This window comes from Mustelus asterias, unplaced genomic scaffold (assembly GCF_964213995.1).
Source record: "Mustelus asterias unplaced genomic scaffold, sMusAst1.hap1.1 HAP1_SCAFFOLD_348, whole genome shotgun sequence".
NCBI classification, from domain to species: domain Eukaryota; kingdom Metazoa; phylum Chordata; class Chondrichthyes; order Carcharhiniformes; family Triakidae; genus Mustelus; species Mustelus asterias.
In genome coordinates, this window is record NW_027590307.1 from 212,823 (window position 1) to 230,000 (window position 17,178).

General features: G+C 57.4%; 1 protein-coding gene across 1 annotated transcript in view; it reads right to left on the reverse strand.

The window, feature by feature from the left end:
- LOC144486461 (A disintegrin and metalloproteinase with thrombospondin motifs 4-like) overlaps positions 1-17,178 on the reverse strand; it is a 100,672-nt gene that overhangs the window by 18,422 nt on the left and 65,072 nt on the right. The window lies entirely within an intron of this gene.

Here is a 17,178-nt window from a genome sequence, read left to right on the forward strand (position 1 = left end):
CAGCGACACGGTGACACAGTGGTTAGCACTGCAGCCTCACAGCGACACGGTGACACAGTGGTTAACGCTGCTGCCTCACAGTGACACGGTGACACAGTGGTTAGCGCTGCTGCCTCACAGTGACACGGTGACACAGTGGTTAACGCTGCTGTCTCACAGTGACACGGTGACACAGTGGTTAACACTGCTGCCTCACAGCGACACGGTGACACAGTGGTTAGCGCTGCTGCCTCACAGTGACACGGTGGCACAGTGGTTAACGCTGCTGTCTCACAGTGACACGGTGGCACAGTGGTTAACACTGCTGCCTCACAGTGACACGGTGGCACAGTGGTTAACGCTGCTGCCTCACAGCGACACGGTGACACAGTGGTTAACACTGCTGCCTCACAGTGACACGGTGGCACAGTGGTTAACACTGCTGCCTCACAGTGACACGGTGACACAGTGGTTAACACTGCTGCCTCACAGTGACACGGTGACACAGTGGTTAACACTGCTGCCTCACAGTGACACGGTGACACAGTGGTTAACACTGCTGCCTCACAGTGACACGGTGGCACAGTGGTTAACACTGCTGCCTCACAGTGACACGGTGGCACAGTGGTTAACGCTGCTGCCTCACAGCGACACGGTGACACAGTGGTTAGCACTGCTGCCTCACAGCGACACGGTGACACAGTGGTTAGCACTGCTGCCTCACAGTGACACGGTGACACAGTGGTTAACGCTGCTGCCTCACAGTGACACGGTGACACAGTGGTTAACGCTGCTGCCTCACAGTGACACGGTGACACAGTGGTTAACGCTGCTGCCTCACAGTGACACGGTGACACAGTGGTTCGCACTGCTGCCTCACAGCGACACGGTGACACAGTGGTTAGCACTGCTGCCTCACAGCGACACGGTGGCACAGTGGTTCGCACTGCTGCCTCACAGTGACACGGTGACACAGTGGTTAACGCTGCTGCCTCACAGTGACACGGTGACACAGTGGTTCGCACTGCTGCCTCACAGCGACACGGTGACACAGTGGTTAGCACTGCTGCCTCACAGCGACACGGTGGCACAGTGGTTAACGCTGCTGCCTCACAGCGACACGGTGACACAGTGGTTAACGCTGCTGCCTCACAGCAACACGGTGGCACAGTGGTTAACGCTGCTGTCTCACAGCGACACGGTGACACAGTGGTTAACGCTGCTGCCTCACAGTGACACGGTGGCACAGTGGTTAGCACTGCTGCCTCACAGTGACACGGTGACACAGTGGTTAGCACTGCTGCCTCACAGTGACACGGTGACACAGTGGTTAACGCTGCTGCCTCACAGTGACACGGTGGCACAGTGGTTAACGCTGCTGCCTCACAGCGACACGGTGGCACAGTGGTTAACACTGCTGCCTCACAGTGACACGGTGGCACAGTGGTTAGCACTGCTGCCTCACAGCGACACGGTGGCACAGTGGTTAACACTGCTGCCTCACAGTGACACGGTGGCACAGTGGTAACATTGCTGCCTCACAGTGACACGGCGGCACAGTGATTAACGCTGCTGCCTCACAGCGACACGGTGACACAGTGGTTAACATTGCTGCCTCACAGTGACACGGCGGCACAGTGATTAACGCTGCTGCCTCACAGCGACACGGTGACACAGTGGTTAACGCTGCTGCCTCACAGCGACACGGTGGCACAGTGGTTAACGCTGCTACCTCACAGCGACACGGTGACACAGTGGTTAACGCTGCTGCCTCACAGCGACACGGTGGCACAGTGGTTAACGCTGCTGCCTCACAGTGACACGGTGACACAGTGGTTAACGCTGCTGCCTCACAGCGACACGGTGACACAGTGGTTCGCACTGCTGCCTCACAGTGACACGGCGGCACAGTGATTAACGCTGCTGCCTCACAGCGACATGGTGACACAGTGGTTAACGCTGCTGTCTCACAGCGACACGGTGACACAGTGGTTAACGCTGCTGCCTCACAGTGACACGGTGACACAGTGGTTAACGCTGCTGTCTCACAGCGACACGGTGACACAGTGGTTAACGCTGCTGCCTCACAGCGACACGGTGACACAGTGGTTAACGCTGCTGCCTCACAGTGACACGGTGGCACAGTGGTTAACGCTGCTACCTCACAGTGACACGGTGGCACAGTGATTAACGCTGCTGCCTCACAGCGACATGGTGACACAGTGGTTAACGCTGCTGCCTCACAGTGACACGGTGGCACAGTGGTTAACGCTGCTACCTCACAGTGACACGGTGACACAGTGGTTAACGCTGCTGCCTCACAGCGACACGGTGACACAGTGGTTAACGCTGCTGCCTCACAGTGACACGGTGACACAGTGGTTCGCACTGCTGCCTCACAGCGACACGGTGGCACAGTGGTTAACACTGCTGCCTCACAGTGACACGGTGACACAGTGGTTCGCACTGCTGCCTCACAGTGACACGGTGACACAGTGGTTAACTCTGCTGCCTCACAGTGACACGGTGACACAGTGGTTCGCACTGCTGCCTCACAGTGACACGGTGACACAGTGGTTAGCGCTGCTGCCTCACAGTGACACGGTGGCACAGTGGTTAACGCTGCTGCCTCACAGCGACACGGTGGCACAATGGTTAACGCTGCTGCCTCACAGTGACACGGTGACACAGTGGTTAACGCTGCTGCCTCACAGTGACACGGTGACACAGTGGGTTAACGCTGCTGCCTCACAGCGACACGGTGACACAGTGGTTAACTCTGCTGCCTCACAGTGACACGGTGGCACAGTGGTTAACGCTGCTGCCTCACAGTGACACGGTGACACAGTGGTTAACGCTGCTGCCTCACAGCGACACGGTGGCACAGTGGTTAACACTGCTGCCTCACAGCGACACGGTGACACAGTGGTTAACGCTGCTGCCTCACAGTGACACGGTGACACAGTGGTTAACGCTGCTGCCTCACAGCGACACGGTGGCACAGTGGTTAACACTGCTGCCTCACAGCGACACGGTGACACAGTGGTTAACATTGCTGCCTCACAGTGACACGGTGACACAGTGGTTAACGCTGCTGCCTCACAGCGACACGGTGGCACAGTGGTTAACACTGCTGCCTCACAGCGACACGGTGACACAGTGGTTAACATTGCTGCCTCACAGCGACACGGTGACACAGTGGTTAACATTGCTGTCTCACAGTGACACGGTGACACAGTGGTTAACACTGCTGCCTCACAGCGACACGGTGACACAGTGGTTAACATTGCTGCCTCACAGTGACACGGTGACACAGTGGTTAACGCTGCTGCCTCACAGTGACACGGTGACACAGTGGTTAACGCTGCTGCCTCACAGTGACACGGTGACACAGTGTTTAGCACTGCTGCCTCACAGCGACACGGTGACACAGTGGTTAGCGCTGCTGCCTCACAGCGACACGGTGACACAGTGGTTAACGCTGCTGCCTCACAGTGACACGGTGGCACAGTGGTTAACGCTGCTGCCTCACAGCGACACGGTGGCACAGTGGTTAACTCTGCTGCCTCACAGTGACACGGTGGCACAGTGGTTCGCACTGCTGCCTCACAGCGACACGGTGACACAGTGGTTAACTCTGCTGCCTCACAGTGACACGGTGACACAGTGGTTAACACTGCTGCCTCACAGTGACACGGTGGCACAGTGGTTAACGCTGCTGCCTCACAGTGACACGGTGACACAGTGGTTAGCGCTGCTGCCTCACAGTGACACGGTGACACAGTGGTTAGCGCTGCTGCCTCACAGTGACACGGTGGCACAGTGGTTAACGCTGCTGCCTCACAGTGACACGGTGGCACAGTGGTTAGCGCTGCTGCCTCACAGTGACACGGTGACACAGTGGTTAACGCTGCTGCCTCACAGCGACACGGTGGCACAGTGGTTCGCACTGCTGCCTCACAGTGACACGGTGACACAGTGGTTAGCGCTGCTGCCTCACAGCGACACGGTGGCACAGTGGTTCGCACTGCTGCCTCACAGTGACACGGTGGCACAGTGGTTAACGCTGCTGCCTCACAGTGACACGGTGACACAGTGGTTAGCGCTGCTGCCTCACAGCGACACGGTGACACAGTGGTTAGCGCTGCTGCCTCACAGTGACACGGTGGCACAGTGGTTAACGCTGCTGCCTCACAGTGACACGGTGACACAGTGGTTAACGCTGCTGCCTCACAGCAGCACGGTGGCACAGTGGTTAACGCTGCTGCCTCACAGTGACACGGTGGCACAGTGGTTCGCACTGCTGCCTCACAGTGACACGGTGGCACAGTGGTTCGCACTGCTGCCTCACAGTGACACGGTGGCACAGTGGTTAACGCTGCTGCCTCACAGTGACACGGTGACACAGTGGTTAACGCTGCTGCCTCACAGTGACACGGTGACACAGTGGTTAACACTGCTGCCTCACAGTGACACGGTGGCACAGTGGTTAACGCTGCTGCCTCACAGTGACACGGTGGCACAGTGGTTAACGCTGCTGCCTCACAGCAACACGGTGGCACAGTGGTTAACACTGCTGCCTCACAGCGACACGGTGACACAGTGGTTAGCACTGCTGCCTCACAGCGACACGGTGGCACAGTGGTTAACACTGCTGCCTCACAGCGACACGGTGACACAGTGGTTAACACTGCTGCCTCACAGCGACACGGTGACACAGTGGTTAGCACTGCTGCCTCACAGCGACACGGTGACACAGTGGTTAACGCTGCTGCCTCACAGCGACACGGTGGCACAGTGGTTAACGCTGCTGCCTCACAGCGACACGGTGGCACAGTGGTTAACGCTGCTGCCTCACAGCGACACGGTGGCACAGTGGTTAACGCTGCTGCCTCACAGTGACACGGTGACACAGTGGTTAACGCTGCTGCCTCACAGCGACACGGTGGCACAGTGGTTAACGCTGCTGCCTCACAGCGACACGGTGACACAGTGGTTAACACTGCTGCCTCACAGTGACACGGTGGCACAGTGGTTAACACTGCTGCCTCACAGTGACACGGTGACACAGTGGTTAACACTGCTGCCTCACAGTGACACGGTGACACAGTGGTTAACACTGCTGCCTCACAGTGACACGGTGGCACAGTGGTTAACACTGCTGCCTCACAGTGACACGGTGGCACAGTGGTTAACACTGCTGCCTCACAGTGACACGGTGGCACAGTGGTTAACGCTGCTGCCTCACAGCGACACGGTGACACAGTGGTTAGCACTGCTGCCTCACAGCGACACGGTGACACAGTGGTTCGCACTGCTGCCTCACAGTGACACGGTGACACAGTGGTTAACGCTGCTGCCTCACAGTGACACGGTGACACAGTGGTTAACGCTGCTGCCTCACAGTGACACGGTGACACAGTGGTTCGCACTGCTGCCTCACAGCGACACGGTGACACAGTGGTTCGCACTGCTGCCTCACAGTGACACGGTGACACAGTGGTTAACGCTGCTGCCTCACAGTGACACGGTGACACAGTGGTTCGCACTGCTGCCTCACAGCGACACGGTGACACAGTGGTTAGCGCTGCTGCCTCACAGTGACACGGTGACACAGTGGTTCGCACTGCTGCCTCACAGTGACACGGTGACACAGTGGTTAACGCTGCTGCCTCACAGTGACACGGTGACACAGTGGTTCGCACTGCTGCCTCACAGCGACACGGTGACACAGTGGTTAACGCTGCTGCCTCACAGCGACACGGTGACACAGTGGTTAACGCTGCTGCCTCACAGCAACACGGTGGCACAGTGGTTAACGCTGCTGTCTCACAGCGACACGGTGGCACAGTGGTTAACGCTGCTGCCTCACAGCAACACGGTGGCACAGTGGTTAGCACTGCTGCCTCACAGTGACACGGTGACACAGTGGTTAACACTGCTGCCTCACAGTGACACGGTGGCACAGTGGTTAACACTGCTGCCTCACAGTGACACGGTGACACAGTGGTTAACACTGCTGCCTCACAGCGACACGGTGACACAGTGGTTAGCACTGCTGCCTCACAGTGACACGGTGACACAGTGGTTAACGCTGCTGCCTCACAGTGACACGGTGGCACAGTGGTTAACGCTGCTGCCTCACAGCGACACGGTGGCACAGTGGTTAACACTGCTGCCTCACAGTGACACGGTGGCACAGTGGTTAGCACTGCTGCCTCACAGCGACACGGTGGCACAGTGGTTAACACTGCTGCCTCACAGTGACACGGTGGCACAGTGGTTAACATTGCTGCCTCACAGTGACACGGCGGCACAGTGATTAACGCTGCTGCCTCACAGTGACACGGTGACACAGTGGTTAGCACTGCTGCCTCACAGCGACACGGTGACACAGTGGTTAACATTGCTGCCTCACAGTGACACGGCGGCACAGTGATTAACGCTGCTGCCTCACAGCGACACGGTGACACAGTGGTTAACGCTGCTGCCTCACAGCGACACGGTGGCACAGTGGTTAACGCTGCTACCTCACAGTGACACGGTGACACAGTGGTTAACGCTGCTGCCTCACAGCGACACGGTGACACAGTGGTTAACACTGCTGCCTCACAGTGACACGGTGACACAGTGGTTAACACTGCTGCCTCACAGCGACACGGTGACACAGTGGTTATCACTGCTGCCTCACAGCGACACGGTGACACAGTGGTTAACGCTGCTGCCTCACAGTGACACGGTGGCACAGTGGTTAACGCTGCTGCCTCACAGTGACACGGTGGCACAGTGGTTATCACTGCTGCCTCACAGCGACACGGTGACACAGTGGTTAACGCTGCTGCCTCACAGCGACACGGTGGCACAGTGGTTAACGCTGCTACCTCACAGTGACACGGTGACACAGTGGTTAACGCTGCTGCCTCACAGCGACACGGTGACACAGTGGTTAACACTGCTGCCTCACAGCGACACGGTGACACAGTGGTTATCACTGCTGCCTCACAGCGACACGGTGACACAGTGGTTAACGCTGCTGCCTCACAGTGACACGGTGGCACAGTGGTTAACGCTGCTGCCTCACAGTGACACGGTGGCACAGTGGTTATCACTGCTGCCTCACAGCGACACGGTGGCACAGTGGTTATCACTGCTGCCTCACAGTGACACGGTGACACAGTGGTTAACACTGCTGCCTCACAGCGACACGGTGGCACAGTGGTTAACGCTGCTGCCTCACAGTGACACGGTGGCACAGTGGTTATCACTGCTGCCTCACAGTGACACGGTGGCACAGTGGTTAACGCTGCTGCCTCACAGCGACACGGTGGCACAGTGGTTAACGCTGCTGCCTCACAGTGACACGGTGACACAGTGGTTAGCACTGCTGCCTCACAGTGACACGGTGGCACAGTGGTTAACGCTGCTGCCTCACAGCAACACGGTGGCACAGTGGTTAGCACTGCTGTCTCACAGCGACACGGTGGTACAGTGGTTAACACTGCTGCCTCACAGTGACACGGTGGCACAGTGGTTAGCGCTGCTGCCTCACAGTGACACGGTGGCACAGTGGTTAACGCTGCTGCCTCACAGCAACACGGTGGCACAGTGGTTAACACTGCTGCCTCACAGTGACACGGTGGCACAGTGGTTAACGCTGCTGCCTCACAGCGACACGGTGGTACAGTGGTTAACGCTGCTGCCTCACAGTGACACGGTGGCACAGTGGTTAGCACTGCTACCTCACAGCGACACGGTGACACAGTGGTTAGCACTGCTGCCTCACAGTGACACGGTGGCACAGTGGTTAACGCTGCTGCCTCACAGTGACACGGTGACACAGTGGTTAACACTGCTGCCTCACAGTGACACGGTGACACAGTGGTTAACACTGCTGCCTCACAGCGACACGGTGACACAGTGGTTAACGCTGCTGCCTCACAGTGACACGGTGACACAGTGGTTAACACTGCTGCCTCACAGTGACACGGTGACACAGTGGTTAACGCTGCTGCCTCACAGCGACACGGTGGCACAGTGGTTAGCACTGCTGCCTCACAGTGACACGGTGGCACAGTGGTTAACGCTGCTGCCTCACAGTGACACGGTGGCACAGTGGTTAACGCTGCTGCCTCACAGCGACACGGTGACACAGTGGTTAACACTGCTGCCTCACAGTGACACGGTGGCACAGTGGTTAACGCTGCTGCCTCACAGCGACACGGTGACACAGTGGTTAACACTGCTGTCTCACAGTGACACGGTGACACAGTGGGTTCGCACTGCTGCCTCACAGCGACACGGTGGCACAGTGGTTAACGCTGCTGCCTCACAGCGACACGGTGACACAGTGGTTAACACTGCTGCCTCACAGTGACACGGTGGCACAGTGGTTAACGCTGCTGCCTCACAGCGACACGGTGACACAGTGGTTAACACTGCTGCCTCACAGTGACACGGTGGCACAGTGGTTAACGCTGCTGCCTCACAGTGACACGGTGACACAGTGGTTAACGCTGCTGCCTCACAGCGACACGGTGGCACAGTGGTTAACGCTGCTGCCTCACAGCGACACGGTGGCACAGTGGTTCGCACTGCTGCCTCACAGTGACACGGTGACACAGTGGTTAACGCTGCTGCCTCACAGTGACACGGTGGCACAGTGGTTAACGCTGCTGCCTCACAGCGACACGGTGGCACAGTGGTTAACACTGCTGCCTCACAGTGACACGGTGGCACAGTGGTTAGCACTGCTGCCTCACAGCGACACGGTGGCACAGTGGTTAGCACTGCTGCCTCACAGCGACACGGTGGCACAGTGGGTTAACACTGCTGCCTCACAGTGACACGGTGGCACAGTGGTTAACATTGCTGCCTCACAGTGACACGGCGGCACAGTGATTAACGCTGCTGCCTCACAGTGACACGGTGACACAGTGGTTATCACTGCTGCCTCACAGTGACACGGTGACACAGTGGGTTAACACTGCTGCCTCACAGTGACACGGTGGCACACTGGTTAACACTGCTGCCTCACAGTGACACGGTGACACAGTGGTTAACGCTGCTGCCTCACAGTGACACGGTGGCACAGTGGTTAGCACTGCTGCCTCACAGCGACACGGTGGCACAGTGGTTAACACTGCTGCCTCACAGTGACACGGTGGCACAGTGGTTAGCACTGCTGCCTCACAGCGACACGGTGGCACAGTGGTTAACACTGCTGCCTCACAGCGACACGGTGACACAGTGGTTAACATTGCTGCCTCACAGTGACACGGCGGCACAGTGATTAACGCTGCTGCCTCACAGTGACACGGTGACACAGTGATTAACGCTGCTGCCTCACAGCGACACGGTGACACAGTGGTTAACACTGCTGCCTCACAGCGACACGGTGACACAGTGGTTAACGCTGCTGCCTCACAGTGACACGGTGACACAGTGGTTAACGCTGCTGCCTCACAGCGACACGGTGGCACAGTGGTTAACGCTGCTACCTCACAGTGACATGGTGACACAGTGGTTAACACTGCTGCCTCACAGTGACACGGTGGCACAGTGGTTAACACTGCTGCCTCACAGTGACACGGTGGCACAGTGGTTAACGCTGCTGCCTCACAGCGACACGGTGGCACAGTGGTTAACGCTGCTGCCTCACAGCGACACGGTGGCACAGTGGTTAACGCTGCTGCCTCACAGTGACACGGTGGCACAGTGGTTAACGCTGCTGCCTCACAGTGACACGGTGACACAGTGGTTAACACTGCTGCCTCACAGTGACACGGTGACACAGTGGTTAACGCTGCTGCCTCACAGCGACACGGTGACACAGTGGTTAGCACTGCTGCCTCACAGTGACACGGTGACACAGTGGTTAGCACTGCTGCCTCACAGTGACACGGTGACACAGTGGTTAACACTGCTGCCTCACAGCGACACGGTGACACAGTGGTTCGCACTGCTGCCTCACAGTGACACGGTGACACAGTGGTTAGCACTGCTGCCTCACAGTGACACGGTGACACAGTGGTTAGCACTGCTGCCTCACAGCGACACGGTGACACAGTGGTTAGCACTGCTGTCTCACAGCGACACGGTGGCACAGTGGTTCGCACTGCTGTCTCACAGCGACACGGTGACACAGTGGTTAGCACTGCTGTCTCACAGCGACACGGTGACACAGTGGTTAGCACTGCTACCTCACAGTGACACGGTGACACAGTGGTTAACGCTGCTACCTCACAGCGACACGGTGACACAGTGGTTCGCACTGCTGCCTCACAGTGACACGGTGACACAGTGGTTAACACTGCTGCCTCACAGCGACACGGTGACACAGTGGTTAACGCTGCTACCTCACAGCGACACGGTGACACAGTGGTTCGCACTGCTGCCTCACAGCGACACGGTGGCACAGTGGTTAACGCTGCTGCCTCACAGCGACACGGTGGCACAGTGGTTAACGCTGCTGCCTCACAGTGACACGGTGACACAGTGGTTAACTCTGCTGCCTCACAGTGACACGGTGGCACAGTGGTTAACGCTGCTGCCTCACAGTGACACGGTGGCACAGTGGTTAACTCTGCTGCCTCACAGTGACACGGTGGCACAGTGGTTAACACTGCTGCCTCACAGCGGCACGGTGGCACAGTGGTTAACGCTGCTGCCTCACAGTGACACGGTGACACAGTGGTTAACGCTGCTGCCTCACAGCGACACGGTGACACAGTGGGTTAACACTGCTGCCTCACAGTGACACGGTGGCACAGTGGTTATCACTGCTGCCTCACAGTGACACGGTGACACAGTGGTTAACACTGCTGCCTCACAATGACACGGTGGCACAGTGGTTATCACTGCTGCCTCACAGTGACACGGTGACACAGTGGTTAACGCTGCTGCCTCACAGCGACACGGTGACACAGTGGGTTCGCACTGCTGCCTCACAGCGACACGGTGACACAGTGGTTAACACTGCTGCCTCACAATGACACGGTGACACAGTGGTTATCACTGCTGCCTCACAGTGACACGGTGACACAGTGGTTAACGCTGCTGCCTCACAGCGACACGGTGACACAGTGGTTAGCACTGCTGCCTCACAGTGACACGGTGACACAGTGGTTAACGCTGCTGCCTCACAGCGACACGGTGGCACAGTGGTTATCGCTGCTGCCTCACAGTGACACGGTGGCACAGTGGTTAACGCTGCTGCCTCACAGCGACACGGTGACACAGTGGTTAACGCTGCTGCCTCACAGCGACACGGTGGCACAGTGGTTATCGCTGCTGCCTCACAGTGACACGGTGGCACAGTGGTTATCGCTGCTGCCTCACAGTGACACGGTGACACAGTGGTTAACGCTGCTGCCTCACAGCGACACGGTGGCACAGTGGTTATCGCTGCTGCCTCACAGTGACACGGTGACACAGTGGTTAACGCTGCTGCCTCACAGCGACACGGTGGCACAGTGGTTAGCACTGCTGCCTCACAGTGACACGGTGGCACAGTGGTTAACGCTGCTGCCTCACAGCGACACGGTGACACAGTGGTTAACACTGCTGCCTCACAGTGACACGGTGGCACAGTGGTTAACGCTGCTGCCTCACAGCGACACGGTGACACAGTGGGTTAACGCTGCTGCCTCACAGCGACACGGTGACACAGTGGTTAACGCTGCTGCCTCACAGCGACACGGTGACACAGTGGTTAACACTGCTGCCTCACAGCGACACGGTGGCACAGTGGTTAACGCTGCCGCCTCACAGCGACACGGTGGCACAGTGGTTAACACTGCTGCCTCACAGCGACACGGTGGCACAGTGGTTAACGCTGCTGCCTCACAGCGACACGGTGGCACAGTGGTTAACACTGCTGCCTCACAGCGACACGGTGGCACAGTGGGTTAACACTGCTGCCTCACAGTGACACGGTGGCACAGTGGTTAACGCTGCTGCCTCACAGCGACACGGTGGCACAGTGGTTAACGCTGCTGCCTCACAGCGACACGGTGGCGCAGTGGTTAACACTGCTGCCTCACAGCGACACGGTGACACAGTGGTTAACGCTGCTGCCTCACAGTGACACGGTGACACAGTGGTTAACGCTGCTGCCTCACAGTGACACGGTGACACAGTGGTTAACGCTGCTGCCTCACAGTGACACGGTGGCACAGTGGTTAACACTGCTGCCTCACAGTGACACGGTGGCACAGTGGTTATCACTGCTGCCTCACAGCGACACGGTGACACAGTGGTTAACGCTGCTGCCTCACAGTGACACGGTGACACAGTGGTTAACGCTGCTGCCTCACAGTGACACGGTGGCACAGTGGTTAACGCTGCTGCCTCACAGCAACACGGTGGCACAGTGGGTTAACACTGCTGCCTCACAGTGACACGGTGACACAGTGGTTAACGCTGCTGCCTCACAGCGACACGGTGGCACAGTGGTTAACGCTGCTGCCTCACAGCGACACGGTGGCACAGTGGTTAACACTGCTGTCTCACAGTGACACGGTGACACAGTGGTTAACGCTGCTGCCTCACAGTGACACGGTGACACAGTGGTTAACGCTGCTGCCTCACAGTGACACGGTGACACAGTGGTTAACGCTGCTGCCTCACAGCGACACGGTGGCACAGTGGTTAGCACTGCTGCCTCACAGTGACACGGTGACACAGTGGTTAACGCTGCTGCCTCACAGCGACACGGTGGCACAGTGGTGAACGCTGCTGCCTCACAGTGACACGGTGGCACAGTGGTTAACGCTGCTGCCTCACAGCGACACGGTGGCACAGTGGTTAACACTGCTGCCTCACAGCGACACGGTGACACAGTGGTTAACGCTGCTGCCTCACAGTGACACGGTGGCACAGTGGTTAGCACTGCTGCCTCACAGTGACACGGTGGCACAGTGGTTAACGCTGCTGCCTCACAGCGACACGGTGGCACAGTGGTGAACGCTGCTGCCTCACAGTGACACGGTGGCACAGTGGTTAACGCTGCTGCCTCACAGCGACACGGTGGCACAGTGGTGAACGCTGCTGCCTCACAGTGACACGGTGGCACAGTGGTTAACGCTGCTGCCTCACAGCGACACGGTGGCACAGTGGTTAACACTGCTGCCTCACAGCGACACGGTGACACAGTGGTTCGCACTGCTGCCTCACAGTGACACGGTGACACAGTGGTTAACGCTGCTGCCTCACAGCGACACGGTGACACAGTGGTTAGCACTGCTGCCTCACAGCGACACGGTGACACAGTGGTTAACGCTGCTGCCTCACAGTGACACGGTGACACAGTGGTTAACGCTGCTGCCTCACAGCGACACGGTGGCACAGTGGTTAGCACTGCTACCTCACAGCGACACGGTGACACAGTGGTTAACGCTGCTGCCTCACAGTGACACGGTGACACAGTGGTTAGCGCTGCTGTCTCACAGCGACACGGTGGCACAGTGGTTAACGCTGCTGCCTCACAGTGACACGGTGACACAGTGGTTAGCGCTGCTGCCTCACAGTGACACGGTGACACAGTGGTTAACGCTGCTGCCTCACAGCGACACGGTGGCACAGTGGTTAACACTGCTGCCTCACAGCGACACGGTGACACAGTGGTTCGCACTGCTGCCTCACAGTGACACGGTGACACAGTGGTTAACGCTGCTGCCTCACAGCGACACGGTGACACAGTGGTTAGCACTGCTACCTCACAGCGACACGGTGACACAGTGGTTAACGCTGCTGCCTCACAGTGACACGGTGACACAGTGGTTAGCGCTGCTGTCTCACAGCGACACGGTGGCACAGTGGTTAACGCTGCTGCCTCACAGTGACACGGTGACACAGTGGTTAACACTGCTGCCTCACAGCGACACGGTGACACAGTGGTTAACACTGCTGCCTCACAGCGACACGGTGACACAGTGGTTAGCGCTGCTGCCTCACAGCGACACGGTGACACAGTGGTTAACACTGCTGTCTCACAGTGACACGGTGGCACAGTGGTTATCACTGCTGCCTCACAGTGACACGGTGACACAGTGGTTAACGCTGCTGCCTCACAGCGACACGGTGACACAGTGGTTAACACTGCTGTCTCACAGTGACACGGTGGCACAGTGGTTATCACTGCTGCCTCACAGTGACACGGTGACACAGTGGTTAACGCTGCTGCCTCACAGTGACACGGTGGCACAGTGGTTATCACTGCTGCCTCACAGTGACACGGTGACACAGTGGTTAACGCTGCTGCCTCACAGTGACACGGTGACACAGTGGTTAACGCTGCTGCCTCACAGCGACACGGTGACACAGTGGTTAACGCTGCTGCCTCACAGCGACACGGTGACACAGTGGTTAACGCTGCTGCCTCACAGCGACACGGTGACACAGTGGTTAACACTGCTGCCTCACAGTGACACGGTGACACAGTGGTTAACGCTGCTGCCTCACAGCGACACGGTGACACAGTGTTTAACGCTGCTGCCTCACAGCGACACGGTGACACAGTGGTTAACGCTGCTGCCTCACAGCGACACGGTGACACAGTGTTTAACGCTGCTGCCTCACAGCGACACGGTGACACAGTGGTTAACGCTGCTGCCTCACAGCGACACGGTGACACAGTGTTTAACGCTGCTGCCTCACAGCGACACGGTGACACAGTGGTTAACACTGCTGCCTCACAGTGACACGGTGACACAGTGGTTAACGCTGCTGCCTCACAGCGACACGGTGACACAGTGGTTAACGCTGCTGCCTCACAGCGACACGGTGACACAGTGTTTAACGCTGCTGCCTCACAGCGACACGGTGACACAGTGGTTAACGCTGCTGCCTCACAGTGACACGGTGACACAGTGTTTAACGCTGCTGCCTCACAGCGACACGGTGACACAGTGGTTAACACTGCTGCCTCACAGTGACACGGTGACACAGTGGTTAACGCTGCTGCCTCACAGCGACACGGTGACACAGTGGTTAACGCTGCTGCCTCACAGTGACACGGTGACACAGTGGTTATCACTGCTGCCTCACAGTGACACGGTGACACAGTGGTTATCACTGCTGCCTCACAGCGACACGGTGACACAGTGGTTAACACTGCTGCCTCACAGCGACACGGTGACACAGTGGTTAACGCTGCTGCCTCACAGTGACACGGTGACACAGTGGTTAACGCTGCTGCCTCACAGCGACACGGTGACACAGTGGTTAACGCTGCTGCCTCACAGTGACACGGTGACACAGTGGTTATCACTGCTGCCTCACAGTGACACGGTGACACAGTGGTTATCACTGCTGCCTCACAGTGACACGGTGGCACAGTGGTTAGCACTGCTGCCTCACAGCGACACGGTGACACAGTGGTTAACGCTGCTGCCTCACAGCGACACGGTGACACAGTGGTTAGCGCTGCTGCCTCACAGTGACACGGTGACACAGTGGTTAACGCTGCTGCCTCACAGCGACACGGTGACACAGTGGTTAGCACTGCTGCCTCACAGTGACACGGTGACACAGTGGTTAACGCTGCTGCCTCACAGCGACACGGTGACACAGTGGTTAACACTGCTGCCTCACAGCGACACGGTGACACAGTGGTTAGCGCTGCTACCTCACAGTGACACGGTGACACAGTGGTTAACACTGCTGCCTCACAGCGACACGGTGACACAGTGGTTAGCACTGCTGCCTCACAGCGACACGGTGACACAGTGGTTAGCGCTGCTACCTCACAGTGACACGGTGACACAGTGGTTAACACTGCTGCCTCACAGCGACACGGTGGCACAGTGGTTAACGCTGCTGCCTCACAGCGACACGGTGGCACAGTGGTTAACGCTGCTGCCTCACAGTGACACGGTGGCACAGTGGTTAACGCTGCTGCCTCACAGCACCAGGGATCCGGGTTCGATTCCCGGCTTGGGTCACTGTCTGTGTGGAGTTTGCACATTCTCCCCATGTCTGCGTGGGTTTCCTCCGGGTGCCCCGGTTTCCTCCCACAGTCCAAAGATGTGCGGGTTAGGTGGATTGGCCATGCTAAATTGCCCCTTAGTGTCAGGGAAATTAGAAGAGTAAATACGTGGGGTTACGGGGATAGGGCCTGGGTGGGATTGTGGTCAGTGCAGACTCGATGGGCCGAATGGCCTCCTTCTGCACTGTACATTCTATGACTCTATGAACTTCCCTTGACATTCAATGGTGTAACCATCGCTGAATTCCCCCACTGTCAACATCCTGTGGGTTACCACTGATTAGAAACTGAGCTGGATCAGCCAAATAAATACTGTGGCTACAAGGGCAGGTCAGAGACTGGGAATCCTGCAGTGAGTAACTCACCTCCTGACTCCCTAAAGAGTCCACCATCTACAAGGCACAAGTCAGGAGAGTGATGGAATACTCCCCACTTGCCTGGATGGGTGCAGCTCCAACAACACTCAAGAAGCTCAACACCATCCAGGACTAAACAACCCCACTTGATTAACACTCCATCCACAAACATCCACTCCTCCCACCAGTGACACACCGTGGCAGCCGTGTGTACCATCGACAGGTAAAGGCAAAGCCACCATAGTCCCAGATGACCATGTGCTGTTCTCCCTCATTAGAAGTGGGGGAGCTGACTGCTGGTGATTTAACCTGAGGATTGCCACACCTCAGGCGAGGGGTGAGTTTGAGAAGGCGGGACTTTATGAATAACTTCAGTGGCTACGGGCTGTTAGCCGATTCAGTTCCTGTAGTCACTAACCATCCATCCGGCCAACTGAGCTATAGCGACATCCATCTACAAGATGCACTGCAGTAACGCACCAAGGTTCCTTAGGCAGCACCTTCCAAACCCACGACCACTTCCATCTAGAAGGACAAGGGCAGCAGATACCTGGGAACACCACCACCTGGAGGTTCCCCTCCAAGTCACTCACCATCCTGACTGGGAAATATATCACCGTTCCTTCACTGTCGCTGGGTCAAAATCCTGGAACTCCCTCCCGAACAGCACTGTGGGTGTACCTACACCACAGGGACTGCAGACGATTCAAGAAGGCAGCTCACCACCACCTTCTCAAGGGGCAATTAGGGATGGGCAATAAATGCTTGGTCCAGCCAGTGACGGCCACATAATGTGAATGAGTTAAAAATAATCCCTCCTTTGGAAGGAGGTTATAACTGTGTCCAGTACCCTCAACA